The sequence below is a fragment of the Aythya ferina genome (assembly GCF_964211825.1).
Source record: "Aythya ferina genome assembly, chromosome: 2".
Lineage (NCBI taxonomy): Eukaryota > Metazoa > Chordata > Aves > Anseriformes > Anatidae > Aythya > Aythya ferina.
In genome coordinates this window covers 103,840,031-103,852,505 of record NC_140297.1, presented here as the reverse complement: position 1 = coordinate 103,852,505, position 12,475 = coordinate 103,840,031, and the positions used below count along the sequence as shown (strand labels likewise).

Below are 12,475 nucleotides of genomic sequence, written 5' to 3'. Positions count from 1 at the left end.
ACATAATACTAATACAGACGGTAATCTCTTTCCTATTACTTCCTTCTGTTGCATAAATTGAAGGATAAAATCTGTATACAATGGAAAGTGGATACCAGGCAGTTCATTGTTTATGGTTTTAACTGATTTAGTTATGCAGTTAGAAAAGTAGGTCTATGGGATCTACTACTTAGCTGAGAAAACACATTCCTGCTGTGAAATATTGTTTTGAATATTTGTTAAAAATATAAAATGTGCCTGCATGTCTACAGACCGTTCTTCCAATTTCAAGAGGTGAATCAAAATCTAGCTTTCTGGCTTTTGAAAGGAACTGAGACACGTTGGTGACAGATTTTGAATCTGAACATTTTCTACCATTAAGGATCTAGGAGTAAATTGAAAGTTGGAGCATGACTCATATAAAAGATAATAAAACCATAGAATGAGATACAAGGAAATGAGAATAAAGGAAAGTATAAATGAGTTCAAGAGATTGCTAGGATACAATTGTTTCTCAACAAGGGAAAGATTGATGGATATGATGAAAAGGGGAGAAGTTGAAATGTGGGAATAAGATAAACCTAGAAAAAAAATACACATGCTGAGCTGCTTGAGCACTTTATATTTCAAAAGTGTCTCATGTTCACTAACCTCTGATAGAATATCAGTTTGATTTGATCTTACTGCAGGGTACACTGTGACAGACTTTTGCCAGATCTGCCCATTGCTTCACTGAGAGCTGTTGGCTAGAAAGTGCAATGCTGTCTTTAATTATTTCCCTTTAAATACGATACCTATTGTGTGAATTGTATATTATTTTTATATAACACTCTTGAGCCTTAGAGAAAGCCACATGTGACCAAATTTAGCTGAGGCAGTCCTAGGTTTTTGTATGCCATTTCAGGGGATATTTTCTCTTTTACTTTTTACAGGACACTTCATGTGGCTTGTCATTTGGGCAGTCAAATTGTCTATGATGTTGCAACCTGTTTGTTCAAGTCATATCATCACCCTGATAAAACTGTTTCTCAGCTAATATTCTCTATCTGTTTGTAGATGTGACATCTGTTCTTCAATTAGTTCAATGAGTTGGCAACTTGGCCTAAAAATACTAAACAAAATAAGAAAAAATGATGCAAAACACTTCTTGCTGCCCACTGAGAATAGGTGAATGGTGCAAGTGTACACAATTTGCTCTTTTTCTTCTCACTTCCTTCCCTTCCTGAAAGGCAACAAGCACAGGTAGATCCTCCATCTTCATTCAATAGGGTCCACTCTAAGTAAGTGTTTTCTACTCTGGTGGGAGCAAAGAGAGTTCAGAATTTCTATATCAAGCTATGAAGTTAGTAATCTTAATATATAATGCTAAAAAGCACAGTTTTGCTTTTGCTTTTTGAAATATAATTTGTTTCCTAAGGTTACTTTCCCGTAGTTTTCAACTAGAGAAGCAGCAGACCCATAAGAACACCACTTATGTCTGATTCTATAAACTACATTATCTGGTTTCAATTGGCATGTATTCTGTAAGAATATACATATACTTCTAAGCTTGTTGACTTCTTACACTTTTCAATTACAGAAGTAATAGAGGTCACGGCTAAAATCAAGACCGAAACTTGGCAAAGAAAAATAGTTTGACTGTGTCTGCTTTTTCACTTGATTTCTTCTGCTTTAACTGTATATCCATGCCCAGATTCATTCTTCGTATTATATGCATAAATTAGTATCTGAACCTTGGAAAGTCAAAGAGCATTTTTGTTTTGTTGTTATTGTTTTGTTTGTTTGTTATGTTTTAACATAAGTGTGTCAAGGTTTGTAAATCATCCCAGCCTTCTGAACCTATTCAGTCTGGCTATCCTATGAACTCTGTTTCCTGAAAGAAATTTATATATGATTTCCAAGCTCCATCTGAAAACAGAGAGGAAAATGATCTTCTCATGTTGGACTTGCATTCACCCAGTATTGAGCACTGTGGCTGTGATCCAGCAAAGCATTTAAGGTTAGTTTTATCTTTAAGCATAATCCCATCGGAGTAAGTGGCATGTTCCACATACTTAAATTTAAACTTACACTTGAGTGCTTTGCTGGATTGCAGCCAGTGACCTCAAGCTCAATACCTTATAGGACTGAACTCCCTCTTGTCTTTGACACTGGCCTAAGGCAAGATATATATGTATGTTCCTTATATTGAGAAGGTTAAATACGGTATTATTCTCAAGATTACTTCATATTCCATTCAATAATACATTCTCCTGTTTCTTAAAACTCTTGCCAGTTGTACTGAAAGTGAGGACATTACAATTCCAAAAGAATCTCACTAAGCCTGTCACTCTTCTTTCTTTTTCTGATCATGATGAATTTTATAACTCAAGAGATTCAGGTCAAGCTGGTGTTCTGAATGAAGGTAATTTGTTAACACGCATTTAAATCCCTGCCATATTCTGCTGACAAAGTCTACCTTAATACGCAACACATTCAACACATCTCCAGAGCCAGTGTACATTTTAAATGAAAATGCATTTTACAGTTTGGACTACCTCGAGCCATTTCAATCTGACTGAATGTCATGTGCTTCAGGCAGCAAAATTAAATACTTCTGTACCTGAACAAGTTTGTTTAAAACTGGTTTGGATAGTGAGTCCTCTTGAAATATGGATATGTCTTGAATATTTTCACATCAGAAAATACTTTAGAAACAATGGTTACGGTTTGTTGTGTTATTGACTTCGTAATTTATTTACCATCTGGAACATTCATATCTGTAAGATTTATGAATTTAATTGATAAGGAGAAAACTGTTACAAGCTTGCACAAAATGTGTTATCCTACTATTTTTCAAATGTATGTCAAAAGTACCCAGTGAACTGTCTCTATGAGACAGAAACAACTCTAACGTCTGTTAATGAAATGAAATTATTACTGCATATATATATATATATTTAATTGGCTTTATCAGAGTATTTAAAGATAATTTCAAATCAGTCTACTGTGAGCAACTTCACTTGTAAATGTGGATTCATTTGAGAGATGTTTTTCTCCTCCTTCTTCTGTGTTTATATCCCTTAAGTATCCTTGTCAAATTTAAAGTCCATATTCTTTATCTAAATATCAGCCAATCAGACTTTTTATCTGCACAGACTAATGATACATTCCAAGTATTATTTACTTGATTACAAAGCCTGGTTTGATGGGATACAATCACTTTTCTGTTCTCAATTACTCACTGAATGGTGACATTACTCAGAATTCCATTTAGATGATGCAAATGACATAATTGGCTTGTCTTCTGCCATGGCAATAACTGAACTCAAATGTCAAGGCAAACTTAGTAAACAAAATCTTTCTTTTACATAACTGAAAGTAGAGGAAGTTTAAGAATATCGGCTATGGAAACTTTCACTTAAATTTCATAGGTGTACAAATCCACACTCATTTTATACACTGACATTTCAGTATTTTGTATTCTAAGTAGAAAGAATAAAAAAAGGTGTAGTGAGTAAATAAAAATACATGTATTTAAAACCAAAGCACAGTGATTTTGTTCTGATTTCTATACCTTTATTAAAAGTTTAGGCAAACTTAAATGAAGCCAATATCTTTTATTTATCTTTTTTTTTTTTTTCTTTATTCAACAGCTGCTCATAGTTGTTCTGTTTTTTCCTATTTATCTTTATACCTTTAATAAAAACCTGTGTCAAAAAGCTATGAATTAGAGCATTGGAAGAGGTTGCCCAAAGAGGTTGTGGAGTCTCCTTCTCTGGAGATACTCAAAACCTGCCTGGAGGCCATCCTGCACAATGTGCTCTAGGTGATCCTGCTTGACAAGGGGTTTGGACTAGATGGTCTTCAGAGGTCCTTTCCAACATCAACCATTCCATGATTCTGTTGTTAATATAGTATTGGTAAAAATGACTATATTATTTTTTTTTCACATATTGTGATATAGGTTACATGAGTATATCCAAATTAAAAATAATAATAATAATAATAATTTCAAATAAATCCTTAAACACAGAAAAGAAACTATCATTCGATTTTCAACAGCTTTAATAATAATTTCAAGAATGTTGAGACACCGCCTGTCACATCTTTTGATTATTCATTTCATTTTAGACACTATTCTATTTCATATTTTTTGGCAAATAAGTGGTATATACCAAATTAAATGATGATTACACCATTTATCTATCCAATGTAGCAGAGATCATCCAACACATCTTAGAAAACCAGAATCTTAGCAGAGTTCCAGTTAGCAGTCTCGTAAATCTGGATAAGCTTAAACACCAAACATACAAGCATTTATGGCTTTAGAATTTTATTCCTTCTTGTTAATCATAGAATCATAGAATGGACTTGGTCATCTATTTCCAACCCCCTGCCATAGGCATGGATGTGATCAGGTTGCTCAGGGCCTCATCAAACCTGGTCTTGACATCTCCAGAGATGGGGCATCCACAACCTCTCTGGGCAACCTGTTCCAGTGCCTCACCACCCTCTGAGTGAAGAATTTCCTCCTATCCTCTAATGTAAATCTCCCCTCCTTTAGTTTAAAATCACTCCCCCTCCTTCCGTCCATATCTGATTGAGCAAAGAGTTGCTCTCCATCTTTTTGATAAGCCCCCTTCAAAGGATAAGCCCCTCATTGAAAGGTTGCAATGAGGTCATCCCAGAGCCTTCTCTCATTGTTCTTACATAGAACAGTTTTGTATAGATCCATTTTGATTATTGCATTGGAACAATGCGTGAAGTGATAAGACCAATATTTTAACTATAGAATTTACACTCTTTTCAGAGAATAGAAGTACTCTTCAGCCTGATAATACTGTGGAATAATACAATTTTTTGCCTACTAAGCTCTGAAGAAAATATTTCTAATAGTTTTCAGAAAACTAAACTTTAACTTCCTTAAAAGATTACTTCTTAAAAGATTTCTTCCTGTATAGTCCCCATTGCAAAACACTTTATTCATTATAATCTTGTCTATACCTTTCCTAGGTATTCAAAAGCATGACATCGTACTTGTCAGTCCGATGTAGTGACTGTTTTTCTAGTTTTGGACAGAAACATCATGAGTTTTATGATAAATAAAATAAAATAAAATAAAATAAAATAAAATAAAATAAAATAAAATAAAACGTCCATGTTGATTACAGTTGTTTAGCTTTTAGCTTAAAGCAATCTGGTATGTTGCTAGGCCTGCTAGTTTCCTTGGAAAAGTTACTCAGTTCTATTAAATCTAAATTTTTTAAGTCTTCTGTGCTTCTTGCAGTCTGTCATATTACTTCCACAGAATCTATGTGATTAAAGAATGAATTGGTAAAGTTTGATTATGATACAGAGCAGGAAAGCGGAATATGGAAACTTTCCTTTCACTAAGAAAAGCATTTCTAATACAGAAATGTGATTTTATGGTCAACTGAAATTGAGTTCTAAAAGATATCAGGCATCAGTTAGGATTATTTATTTATTTATTTATTTATTTATTTATTTGTAATATGAAAGGTCAATGATCACATCACTTTATTTCAATGTTGTTTAAATATGGGAAGATATCACACAAGGTCTATAGACTGTATAAACAATTTTGTCATTTATTTTTTGCAGCATACAAATATAGCTGTGGATGAATGGAAGAAGGAAGATACTGGATTGTTACAGCTCAGCTCTGCTCTGGTGCAACCTCACCTTTAGTACTATGTGCAGTTTGGGGTGCCACAATAAAAGAAAGTTATAAAACTATTAGATAGTGTCCACAGGAGGACTACGAAGATGGTGAAAGATCTGGAGGGCATGCAGAGTGGCTGAGGTCCCTGGGTTTGTTCAGCCCAGAGCAGAGCAGGCTGAGGGGAGGCCTCATGGCGGCCTGCAGCTCCCTCACGAGGGGAGCAGAGGGGGCAGGCGCTGAGCTCTGCTCTCTTGGGACAGCGACAGAACCTGAGGGAACGACATGGAGCTGGGACAGGGGAGGGTCAGGCTGGGGGTTAGGGAAAGGGTCTGCACCCAGAGGGTGGTGGGCACTGGGACAGGCTCACCAAGCTGCCAGAGTTCAATAAATGTTTGGACAACACTGAAGACACATGGTCTTATTTTTGGGTGGTCCAATGTGGAGCCAGGAGTTATATTCACTGATCTTTGTGGGTTCCTTCCAACTCAGGATATTCTAATATTTGGGTGGACTTGTAGTAAAGATTTGAAGTTGTCTGTCTGAGTAAATTTGGATATAATTCTACTTCTGGGGGAGTTATAATTAAAACTTTAATCAAATTGCCAGCAAGAACATATATTGTATTCCTTGTTATCTACCTCAGAAGTAGATGTACTTGTGCACTTCTGTAAATGTAGTAAATTATATTAATAAAATACCAGGCTTCACTTTACTAACTTCTCCTATTAGGAACTAACTGTCAGGGTCCAACCTGAAATTTATTGCGTTACGTCATGTTATTAGTTGAATTTAATGAGATTAAATTCAGTCTGATCTTAACTGAGTGTTTTCCATGTGTTTAATCTAGTTCAGTTATATTTGGTTTTAAAGTAGAATACATTGTACAAGATTTGATTTGTAGTAAATCGTTCAAACAATTTAGCGTAAGTACCCAAGTATAAAGTTGGAAAAATGCATTTAATATTTTAAAATACTGCATGCATTTGACATATTTCAATATCTCCTTTATACACGTATTAGTATGTTAACCATGTGCTTGCATTTTTGAAAAGATGGTTTTATTACCAGGAAGAAGCAAAACAAACCAAAACAATAATCCCAATCCATACACAAATTTCCATAAGGAGCTCTATTTTGAAAGTACACCGAATAGGAAAGACACAGACCTTCTATCTATTCCTATTCTTGGCATGAATGCCTCTTCATTTGTGGATCATGGACCTGACAGATTGGAAAGGCAATGATTTCTTTCTCTTTTGGTGTCTCGTATTTATTGCTAGGAAAATAGATGAAAGGTTCAGACTTCATCAGACTGAACTCTATTGATGGATGTGTTTTTCTTCTGGAAGAAGAGTGGGATTATCTCATATCTGCTGTGTGTAGTTACTGAATGCGTTGTTCATAAATGTCCTTGTAGGATCAGTTGTGCAATTTTTGTATACAGTACTATAGTATTGTATATAGTACTAAAGCTTCTAGACAGATAAGCTTTACAGAGGTGCAAACAACCCATCCTGTACTTTAACAAATTGATAAAAGGGAATGTGGGACTTTCATTAAATCCCTGAAGGAGAGCAAAGAATGCCTAGTTGTGGCTAGCATACACCTCATAAGCAAGTAAACAGAGCAATCTAACTGAAGAATAAGCACAAGAAAAGTGAAGAAAGTCACTTGTAAAGGAAAATGCAACTCACTTTGCTTCCATGAGAGGGATAACACTGGATTCAGCATATGGAAAACCAGCTATTTGACTGTGAATTGAACGATGTTTGTTGCTCATCTTGTGAGACTTGCAATTCCATAACAGAGTCCAAAAGGAAAACATGCAAACAGTCCTCCCCACCCCACAGCTGTTTGTATAGGAACACTTAATACTTTACAGAGGCCATAAAGTTTTCTCTGTTATTGATGCTGAATTCCCATGGTCATAATGCTCTTTAGGACATCATAAGCAATTATTGTGTTGAGATGCACTTTGCACTGCCATTGTGAGAGGAACAAGTTAAATGCAATCCAGACCCATAAAAATCTTCAGAACTGTAAACTGTGGATAAAAATGTGATTCCACAGTAGGAGTAGGAAAGAACATAGTTACTGATTATTCTTCCTAGCTGCCTTCATGATCTTCTCCTGGGGAAAAGAACTAACAGGATTTTTTACTCCCATCTTTTATATTTAATAGCACAAGCCTTTCTGCAGCAGTTCAGGATAGGAAGGATAATTGGACCAGACTTTCTGCCATATAATGACCCAAAACCAGAATTTGAAAGCAATTAATAACAATTGAATAAATAGAAACTTTCAGAACTTTTTAATAACTTTTTCTAAGAACTTTTTTTTTTTTTTTTTTTTTTTTTTTTTTTTTTTTTTAGCTTATATATATAGTACCAGCTGTGAGAATGTTTAAATAAAAACTTTCATAAGTCTTTGGAATCTGTGTATTCTTATGGTTGAAGGCTGCCACTTCTGATAAAGAGGATCAATTGCAATCTGTGTCGAAATTAGTGTAAAATGTCCTCCATGAGTCTTGGGTCAATCTCAGTGAGTCACACTTTATTACTCAGCACTTTTTGGTTCAGAAGCAAAGAATAGGATTGATAAAGGTCTAGGAGCTAGATTAGATTACTTTTTACTAGATAAAGGTAAAGGAGATAGATTAGAGCCTGGTAGAAGATATTATAACCTTTTTTGATTCCTACTTTCATACTCTTCTGAAACAGTCATGACTTTTCTCATTTAATATCTACCATTCTGTTGTCGGTGTGGACTATAATACTTACATTTCTCCATAATTAGGTTCTGATGTAACTCTGAGTTGAAAAAGAAACTTTGCAGTTCTTACACAAGCTCTTGAACTTCTCACAGTCAGGATGAGAAGGTTTCAAAATCAGGTATTGAAGAATAGAGGAAGCCAAAATTCCTAATTGAAAGATAATGATGGAAGCATTCATCTGTGACATGTATGTGTTTTCAGTTAGTTGTAAATGTTCTTTAAACTGTTCAATATATTAGACAGGTTAGTTTGGAAAACCGACACACCCTTTCAAACAATGAAGACAGTTGTTAGGATAACCTGGACTATTTGAAACTGAGAAAAATACATGAGCAAATAAAAGTGAGAGGAGGAAAATTTGGAGTATGATGAAGAAACAGTAAAGTACAGTGAAAAACTGTTCGCTTCCACTTATTGACCCTACCTTCTGAATCTGCACAGTACTTTCTCAAAAGTGCAGGACACCTTTACATGTAACGCGTTCTTGATCACCATCTATACCTGTATGACCTACACATGTCCTACACATGAGGAAGTTAGGGTTGTGCTGCTCTCTCTTGAAACAGAGCATTCTAGGGGAGCAAAAAATAACTCCTAAAGTTTAGAGAGTAGGAAATCAGATGAGCAAGTTAAAAATGAATGTCATACCTGTTCTCTTTGTAAAATCAGATGTGTCCCGCTGTCAAGGAATTCTTCTTAAATTCCTTTTCTATGTATGTCTGTGTCTCAGTATTCACTCATTTTGTACATCATTTATCATTGCCAGCACAGAGCTACAACAGCATCTGTGGGATACATAGCATGTTTTGGATGAAAGCTCTCCCTGTTACCTTTAACAATGCCAATTGTTCTACGTCCCCAGCCTTCTGCACTTGCAGACTGTGGTTAGAAACAACATTGCCAGCTGCAGTGAGAAAGGGTTTTGAATAAGTATTAGGCAGAGAATAAACATAGTTCTATATATAATCTTTACATGAATTAGTATTTTAAACTGTGGGTAATACCAGGAAGTCTTAATATTATTTACTTTGAGTGTCTAAACTAGAAGCCTACTTTATTAACTAACAGATGGTGTCTAAGTACACAATATTATTGTTCTAGATACATCACTGACATCAATTCTATCACACTGTACTTTGGTAGAAACATTTTTTTTTCCTTCAAAAGCTATCTAATATGATATGAGGCTGTCCTAATATGATAACTTCTTTGGTACAAACTATTCTATCTACATCATTCAATCTTAAGAAGTGTTGGGTATGAGGAAACTTCCTGATCCATGCAGAGGTCTGACTCATCTCTCAACATGCTGTCCAAACAAGCTGTCAGTGGCTACTGTGATAGCAAGAAAAACAGCTGAGATCTATAAAAAGGAGACTGCCTCAGGATCTCGGTGTTTTGTGTTTGGGAGTTACTTGCATTCAAAGCTAAGAAAGCACAGTAATTCCTTAATTTCTGTTCTGTCCTTGACATTGGGAGTTTCTGGAGCTATCCATAGATAGGAAACATCTTTTGGCAGACAATGTCATGGAGGTGTGAGGAACTATTACTAAAATTAGATTCTTAAAATCATACTGTCATCATAGGCAATAAGAATGGATACCCATCATGATAATTCTAAACCCACAGAACACTAATAGACTTGGTGACTTTTTATACAATTAACAAGTAGAATTTAAATCCAATTTTAATATAGTTATATACTTCCCCCATATATATTATTTCTAGTTTTGTTGTAATTCACTAACGTCTTTACTACATGGACCTAATACTGCTCCATAATATACTGATTTTTGCATAGTAAAATAACTTCTCTGACTTTATGGATCTTGATATTAATAGAAAGAATAGGAGAGAATCAAGTTTCTTGTACATTCTCAGGCATTTCTATTATTCATGGCAGACAGAAACATGCTTTTTGGTGTGTGTGTGCTCTCTTACAAAAATGCTTTTCAGTGTTTCAATGTCTACCAATATAGTGACCAGAATTCTTTTACATTATTTCCAAACAAAAAGGACATCTTTCTTGGTTTTAGTTTAGACATGCAATTGATATTCCACAAGACTTATCTATGGGAAAAAGAGAAGGTAGTTTTAATAAAGTTGAAACTTCTGTTTTTCACTTCAGTGAAGAATGATCATTTAAATCCAGAAGTTCTTTCATGGGTTTATGGGCTTTTAGGTTCATTACAATGGGTGTATACCTTGAAAACCTCTGCTGAAGAAATTTTGTATTACCTGTATGTGGCAAATAAATAATAATAAAAAAAATGTGCATGGTTCAGATCAGCATGATCAGCACTATGATGGGCACTTACTATGTAATTCCAATCTTTTGACATTAGCATTAATAAAAACAAGGAAAAAGTCTTTTGAGACATGATAACTACTTGTTTATCCACACTTCTTCTTGTTCTTTGATAATAGATTGGTTTATGGATAACTCTACCTTACTTCAGATATACAGTTCAATTTGCTTTTTAAAATTACTACCTTTGGCTACAGCTCATAAAAAATCTGGAATCAGGATTCACTGATTCTCAGATTCCCTGAGAAAATTCTCTTGGATATTTTTCCTGGAAGACTGTCTTAGAGGTTATGCTTTTTTTTATTATTATTATTTTTCCTTTTTTTGTTCTTTTTCTTTTTCTTTTTATTTATTTATTTATTTATTCCTGAATAGCAATTGAGGTAATTATTGTCATCCTTTCTTTGTTCTAACCTTCTAAACTTCAATTTGTCTAAGTGAAGCATACACACTTTATATTATGCATCGCTCACCATTAATTTTTTTTTTTCTTCTGTGACTATTCACTCATATATCTAAAACACATTTATATATAATAGCATGTAAAGCAATATGTCATGTCTGTGACTGCTATTAGAATGAAGGATGCACACAGAAAGACATATCCTAGCTTTTGGAAGTTTACAGAAAAAATGAACAAGGTAAATTATGTTATACATTTTCTTTTACAAGTTTAGAATAAATATACATAGGAATAACAGAAAAGTCAACAATTCCAAGCAGCAATATTTAAAATTGGGTTTGGAAATAACATTTCTGAACTACAACATGTTACTGTCTCTGAAAGGAATTGTGATTGGTCTCCTTGAACCTACAGTGAAACCATGTGGTTTTAATTGCTAAACCCCAGCTGACACATGAGCAAATGAAAATGCCTAACAAACTCTTGTATGAACAGAGAGCACCCATGCAAGCAGATATAAGACAATCAAGATTACTCTGTCTGTAATCCCCATTTCTTAGACTAATTGTGGACAAAAAATGTTTGAATTCTGCCTGTTGGCCTCAGTTTGATAGCATTTGTGCTTAAATCCAGAATGTATTTGAAAGCACATTATGACTATAAGCAAATATATCCAAGCAACATAGGCTCAGACCTATGATTTAACTCTTCCTCAAATTATAAACCTTGAGTGTGGTACAGAGTTGCTTGCTCAGGTTGACCTTCAGTTTCTGAAGTGCCTGCAGTCTAAGGGGCAGATGGACTACACTGATGGTAACAAATAAGCACTTACGTGCACATTAATTTATATTTGTTTCCTTCTTATGACTAGCCCCCAGCACTTTTAATCTATAAAGTTACAACAGGATTTACTTTGTTAGAAATCTTTTTATTTTTTCTTTTGTTTTTCAGAAATAACAGACTCATTTCAGATTCTGAATTAGTTTAAAGTCCGTTGCTTTGGAGGAGTTTGAGTGGTAAAAGGCAAATGTTAAAGTTTTTCATTGGAGAGCTTCCCTGTGTTTCTGTAAGTGAATATTGGTTTCAATTATTTCATCTGTGTGGCTGTAGCAAAACAGAAGCACTGGCAAAAAGAGAGCAGGTATTTTCTGTAAAAAAAAAAAAAAAAAAAAAAAAAAAACCTAAAATGCATCACTGACATTTTCCTTGTGGATTTAACAGCAATTTAATAAAAATCTTGTTACCCAGATTCTTTCCATTTGATATTATTGACAGATGCTGTAGCTGGCTGTATGGCAACCAATACAAAGAAGATGTTTTGTTGGGCTTGTTTGCTTAAACACAGAA

The 12,475-nt window shown here is 34.5% G+C and overlaps 1 protein-coding gene across 1 annotated transcript in view; it reads right to left on the bottom strand.

Annotated features, from left to right (window-relative positions):
* Positions 1-9,194, bottom strand: part of LOC311432410 (cadherin-19-like) — a 113,063-nt gene extending 103,869 nt beyond the window's left edge. The window contains exon 1 of the mRNA XM_084510850.1: positions 9,066-9,194. The gene's annotated coding sequence lies outside the window, so the exon portion shown is untranslated. The remainder of the gene's footprint in view (positions 1-9,065) is intronic.
* Positions 9,195-12,475: the final 3,281 nt, after the last annotated feature.